Raw genomic sequence first — 7,325 nt, forward strand, 5'->3', positions numbered from 1 at the left:
CTCCCACTCCTTAAAGTAATTTTTACAGATGAAGAAACCATGGAAACAGTGAAGCCACAGGCAGCTGGCAGCAGAGGCCCATGAACTGGAACAGCTATGGAGAAGGCCCATACAAAATGATAAACCTCAAAACAAGATTATTTCATAACTGGATTGTACGGTTCCCAAGCATCAACTTGGTAGATACCAATGCTAAAAGTCTAGAGCCTGTTTGGTTGAGTTCATCTTCCTAGGTTAGAGGAATGAGAAGACCAGACCACTGCATGGAGGAGCCGTACGCACAGGCCACTTGCATTCACACAAACACATGGAGTAATGCTTTTTTTAACTTTTTAAGTCCCTACATGTCAGCAGCTTCCTCCTCAGAACTAATTCAATTGTGAAGGAAATGCAGTACCAACACATTGAAGGTAGAAGGCCATGCTGTTAGTGGTGGCACTATCCCACCTCAAGGAAAGGGTAAAGGAGTTACTATGGGGTAAGAGGTTTGCACTGGAAAACAGGCTGGGGCGGACTGGGCCCACCTGTCAGAGTGAATTCCCTTGGCAGGTAGCTGTTTGCTGCAACCATGACTAAGTGAACCACACAAAGAGCATTTTAATTTTTTTTTTTTGTTTTTGAAAAGCAGGCGATGTCATAAAAAGAAACAGCATGCTTCTGCCCTGCCCCCTTTGTGTGTCCTGGTCAGCACTGGGGTTTGCAGACAGTAAGCCATAAGCCGGTGCACAAGCTGTAGTTCTGCCCAGACAGGAACTTGGACAACAGGGCTTGGAGCAGCCAGAGCTTGACTCTGGAAGCCATGTAGAACTGGCACAGGCACCCTTTCCAGAGGCCACTTGGGGATGCATGACTGTTGATGTTTCACTTGGGAGTGGGCTGTGGTCATAGGATAATGTCCACTAGAGATCAGAAAGCAGGTGTCTCAGAAGAAAACAGCCAGGCACACATCTAGGCTACTGGTTGTTGGCATGCCTTAGTTACTCCCCCTGGAACTTATAGACCTGGCCCTACAGAGTGATTGAGTAGCTTTAAACAAGTCAGTCTCAACCTGGAATTGCTCTGTCTCACCATGCCTACCTACCCCCAAAGACCTGCTAACATACCCTCTTCCCCTCCTGTATCCTGCTTCTTTGAGTTTCCTTTTCCCTTGGTTGTCTAGGTCACATCAGGTCTCTGGTCCTTGGTGTCAGGAGTGAGCACCAGCCTACCCAGGACATCCCCAGCTCCATCCCACCTTCAGCAGCAACCACATATCAAGAACCAAGTCATGCCCTAAGAAGTCTCTGAGGTCACCTGAGCCCACCCGCCACAGGGCTGAGCTGGACCCTTTGCCGGTCCCAATGGTGAATTCTTACCAGGTCTGACTTAAGCACCGAACTATACAGCTCCGAAAGGCAGGACCAAAAGGCAGGTCTTCTCCCAGAATGGAGATTGAACTCCCCAACCTGCACCCAGGGAGCTCTGCTTCTGGGATAGTCTAATCATGATTGCTCCACAGTCTCCAGTACACCAGTAACTTACCTGGTACACGAGGGAATTTGTATGAGGCAGCATCCCAACAGATGTCTGAGGTTTGTATTTGCTCAGCATATGCTCTACCACCAAGCTACAACCCCAGCCCAGCCAAAAGGCTTATTGCTTTGTATGACCCTGGCAACAAGAAAAGGGGAATTATTAAACCTAGAAAGAAATTTAAGCCGTGCGGTGGTGGTGCACGCCTTTAATCCCAGCACTTGGGAGTCAGACTAGCCTGGTCTCCAAAGTAAGTTCCAGGAAAGGCGCAAAGCTACACAGAGAAACCCTGTCTCAAAATAAATAAATAAATAAATGAGTGAGTGAATGAATGAAAAAGAAATTTAAGGACACATTCAAGAGCAAGGAGGCTGAGGTGGGAGGAACACGGGTTCTAGGCCAGCCTGGACTATATGGTAAGACCATCTCAAAATTTCCATTTCACCGCCTCCTTTCCATTGATAGAGTGTGTTTACATAGACCGTGGGTCAAGCGTGGTGGTTCAAGTGTGTAGTCCCAGCACTCAAAGCAAGGCATGGGGATCACAAGCTCCAGCCTGAGCTGCCCACAGAGAACCTGTCTAGAAAGGAGTAAGGAGGCTCAGCATTGCTGTACACGCCTTTCATCTCCGCGTGCCAGGAGAGCGAGGTAGATCTCTGTGAGTTCCAGGACAGCCAGGGCTACACAGGGAGATCTGCCAGTGGGTAAAGACTTGCCACCAGGTAATAACCAGAGTGAATTCAATCCCTGGAATCCACATGGTGGAAGGAGAGAACCAACTACAGGTTGTCTGTCCTCTGACCTCCACTTGTGTCCTTCCACCATGGACTCTGAGGAGGAAACTCAGGTCATCAAGTTTGCATGGCAAGCAAGCACTTTTAACCACTGAACCATCTTGCTGGCCTGGTTTTCCTGTTTGGTTTGGTTTGTTTGTTTTGTTTGCTTTTGTTTTTTGTTGTTTTCTGATTTCACACAAGCTACCACAGACAACAGTGCAAAGAGCCGATGCAAGCTGGAGACGGCATAAGAAGAATCAAAAATGCAAACACCTGCCTTATTTCCAGCTTAACAGCCCAAGAACAGCATTGTGTGCTTACGTGAGCAAAGCCTGCCCTCGCATGACACCTCTCACGATTAGGGAGGTAATGACTGAGAGGATCTTTGTACATAATTCTGTTTTGTTGGTGGTTCTGCTTTTAGCAAATGGGGATGGTAAAAACCAAGTATTGTAAAGTAATATGTGCCTTGGCACTGTTGATAGTACTAGAAATAAATGTAGTGCATCTGGCCGGCCAGCATACTTGGGCCCAATGAGAAGTGAGTTTCACTGGTTCCACCACTAGATATTCCTTGACAGTAATGAAAGAGAAGATGGCAGTATGTATAAAGATGTTGATACTAGGACTGGAGAGATGGCTCAGAGGTTGAGAACACTGGCTCTTCTTCCAGAGGTCCTGAGTTCAATTCCCAGCAACCACATGGTGGCTCACAACCATCTGTAATGAGATCTGGCGCCCTCTTCTGGCCTGCGAGGATACATGAAAACAGAACATTGTATACATAATAAATATATCTTAAAAAAAAAAAAAAAAAAGATGTTGATACTAGCTAGCGTTTCAGCGTGGCAAAAGAAGGTATGTCAGTTTCAGTCAGGCTGGCAGCCTCAGCAAGTCAGTCAACAATGTGGCAGTTGGTGAGATCCTTATTTTTAGCATAGTATTTCAAGTAGCAAGAGACAGCACAGGCACATACTGCTTTGTCTGTCTTGGGGGGGGGCGGGCTAGTATTTAGGTTTTTGAGACAAGGTTTGTCTGCGTATATTCCCGACTGTCCTGGAACTCTGTAGACCAGGCTGGCATCAAATTCACAGAGATCCTCCTGCCTTTGCCTCCTGGATGCTGGGACTAAAGGACACCACCACCTGCCTCCTTTCCTCTTTATAAAGCCCATCATGGGCTGGATTGATGGCTCAGAGGTTATGCATACTGTCTGGTCTTCCAGAGGTCCTGAGTTCAATCCCCAGCAACCACATGGTGGCTCACAACCATCTGTAATGGGATCTGGTGCCCTCTTCTGGCATGCAGGGATATGTGCAGGCAGAATACTGTATACTTAATAAATAAATAAAATCTTTAAAAAAAAGAAAAGAAAAAAGAGACCCTGTCTCAAAAAAAAAAAAAAAAAAAAAAAAGTCATCAGATACTGTCCTTTTACCGGGCGGTGATGGCACACGCCTGTAATCCCAGCACTCGGGAGGCAGAGGCAGATGGATCTCTGTGAGTTCGAGGCCAGCCTGGTCTACAGAGCTAGTCCAGGACAGGCTCCAAAAACTACAGAGAAACCCTGTCTCGAAAAACCAAAAAAATTAAATTAAATTAAATAAATAAATAAATCCCATCACCCCAGCTCCCCTCTGTTGGCTTTGTCTAATCCTAATCACCTTCCAGCAGCCCAGCCCCACCTAAATATTGGACTACTCTCCTAATGCCTCACAATGTGAATTGAGCCTCAGCATGTAAAGTTAGGGAAGGTCATGTAGACCATCTCCAAACCAGAGCAAGTGTTAGCAGCTGTGTCTTGCTGTCTACTCCAAAACCACATTGTCTGTTCTCTCATCCCACCTACCAGGAAATTACCACAAAAATGTGGTGTGTGCATGTCACAATGCCCGCTGCCTTCCTTGGGTTCAGGTACCAAAAACAGTTCTAAAAGCCTGACAAATATTGGGCCCACAGACCAGCACCAGCATCCTCACCACGCTGGATCACCAATGCAGGCTGTGAGAGGATAGGTGTTGTTTGGTGGGAATAGAGTTTCAGTCTTGAAGGATAGAAACTATTTTTAACTGAGCTGCTAACAGCTCAGCAGTAGCACATTTCCCTAGCAGGTACTTTCCCAGCACTGAGAAGGAAGGAAAGTTTTTGGAGAGGTGTGTACATAATATACTCAACCCTCCTCTGCACTTAGAAATGGGGCATTGCAACCTGGGCTACATAACAAGACCCTGTCTCTAAAACAACAGATGTTTGTGGTAGAGCTGACGATGAAGCTCAGTAGGCAAAATGTTACATCGAATATTCATTGAAGCCCTGGGTTCAGTCCCCAGCCAAGAATAAACCAAACATGGTGTCATACATCTCTAAGCTCAGGAGGTGGAGACAGGAGGATCGAAGTTCAAGGTCATCCTTGACATACCACATTTAAGGGATAGATGAGAAAAAAAAGTTAAAATATTCTTTGTACACCAGGCAGTGGTGTTGCACGCCTTTAATCCCAGCACTCAGGAGGCAGAGGCAGGTGGATCTTTGTGAGTTTGAGGCCAGCCTGGGCTACAGAGTGAGTTCCAGGAAAGGCACAAAGCTACACAGAGAAACCCTGTCTCGAAAAACCTATATATATATATATATATATTTTACATTTTGATTGCCTATTTTTGTATAGTTTTTTTTGTCTGCGTGTGTGTCTGTGTACTTCATGTATGCAATGTCCACTGAGGCCAAATGGTTTCCCCTGGGACTGGAGTTACAAAATGGTTGAGAGCTGCCATGTGGGTGCTGGGATTCAAACCCCTCCTCCAGAACAGCCATTGCTCGCTCTTATCTGCTCATCATCCCTGCAGCACTCTCCCACACCATGCATATTACAGTTATGTTAGGCTCCTCACTTAGCATGTAGAGTCTATGTTTTTAACAAGATCATCTGGAGATTGAAGTGAGAAGTCCTGTATGTTGGCTGAATAACCACTCTAAAGACATTCCCGTTGGTTAACTTCCTAATTAAAATGCAGAGTTTATTTTCTCCCTCACAGTGGGAGGCAGGTCCTTAGCTTCGTGCACTCCTTCATTTGCAGGAAAAATGGGGAAATCAAGTGGCAGCTGGCAGCTCCAAGGACAGCCCAGTGCCATGGCAACTGCTTCCATCAATAGCTTACTTCCATCTCTGCTCTTAGATTTTCCTCTTCTTGGTCCTAAAGCTGGAAATGTTTTAATTTGGAAGGAATGTAACATAATGTTGGTTGCTATGTCAGTGACATCTGCACACTTTCTTAATGGGCTTGAAAGGTCATACAGAAAACTATTAGAGAGTCAGCTAAGTTTAGAAATGAGGGAGCTCTGAAGAGCTTTCATCCCTGCTCCTCATGTGGTTGAGGAGCCCACTGGCACCCAGTGATCCCTTCAGTCTTCATGGAAGTTACAGCTGTGTGGACTGCTTCTTCCTGGCTGATTCAAGGGTATGGAGCAGAACTGTGGGGTAGAAGCCGGCAGACCCTTGGGGGATTGCTTTAGCTCTGTCTCTTTCCCAAGAGCCGCTAGGGCTGCCATAGTAAGAATTGCCAGTACTGGGAGTCGGTGTAAAGATCAAGGTGTTGCTGGGGTTGGCTTCCTCTCTTTAGCCTGTCCATGCCTGGTTTGGGCCTGTGGCTTCACATCTGGGAGGTGTCTGACCAGATTATCTTAGTCCCTAAGAGGCTTTAGAAGTAGATGGTTCTGTACATCAGAACCCTTCAGAACAGAGACTAATGTGATAGATAATGTCCTGGAAACTCACCAACAGAAGAGTGGCTGATGGCAGGATTCTCTTCCTACCCAATCTCCCAAGGCCCTCGTACCCAAGGGTCACTTTGGCTGAGGAGTACCCAGTCTAACTGGAAGTGAGCTGGGTGGAATGGGCTGGTCTTGGGTATGTTCTGAGCTCAGAAGCAAGACCTCCTGTCAGACTGGAGATAGGGTACTGAAGAACTTAAGGATGACCCCATGATTTGTGCCTTGAAAGGATTTAGATAGCCATAAGCAGTAGAGCTCTGGAGTGGAAGGTCAGAAGTGGAGTGTTGGAGGCAGGGGAGATGGCTCATGGTAAAGGCTGTCAAGACTAATGAGCTGAGTTTAATCATGGGGATGCACATGGTAGAAGAAGAGAACCCACTCCCTGGAGTTGTCATCTGACCCCACCCCAACCTAATAAATAAATATAATGGAAAAGAAAAAAAAAAGCCAAGCAGTGCTGGTACACGCCTGTAATCCCAGCACTCGGGAGGCAGAGGCAGGCGGATCTCTGTGAGTTCGACGCCAGCCTGATCTACAGAGCTAGTCCAGGACAGGCTCCAAAGCTACAGAGAAACCCTGTCTCCAAAAACAAAAACAAAAACAAAAATCTTAGGCCCACCCTAATGACTTCATTGTAACCTAATTACCTTTGGGTTACCTCAAGACAGGGTTTCTCTGTGTAACCCTGGCTGTTGTAGAACTCCCTCTGTAGACCAGACTCAAACTCACAGAGATCACTCTCGAGTGCTGGGATTAAAGGTGTGTGCCACCACCCCAGGCTCCTAATTACCTGTTTTTAAGTTTCAGCAAATTGAGCACAGTTAGTTCATGGCTGTGACCTCAGTTATTTGGGAGGCTGAGACAGGAAGATTGTAAGTTTGAAGCGGGCCTGAACTGCATAGCAAGACCTGATCTTAAGAGGGAAAAAAGCCGGGGGTGGGGGTAGGGGGGGGGGGAGTGGCGCACACCTTTAATCCTAGCACTTGGGAGGCAGAAGCAGGCGGATCTCTGAGTTCGAGACCAGCCTGGGCTACAAAGTAAGTTCCAGGAAAGGCACAAAGCTACACAGAGAAACTCTGTCTCAAAAAAAAAAAAATCTTATTACCCAGGCAATGGTGGTGCACCTCTTTAATCCCAGCACTCGGGAGGCAGAGGCAAGCAGATCGCTGTGAGTTCGAGGCCAGCCTGGGCTACAGAGTGAGTACCAGGACACCCAGGGCTACACAGAGAAAGAGTTAGCCAGTTAGGAGCCCTGGCTGCTCTTGCAGA

Source organism: Onychomys torridus, chromosome 8, assembly GCF_903995425.1.
Source record: "Onychomys torridus chromosome 8, mOncTor1.1, whole genome shotgun sequence".
In the NCBI taxonomy this organism is placed as follows: Eukaryota; Metazoa; Chordata; class Mammalia; order Rodentia; family Cricetidae; genus Onychomys; species Onychomys torridus.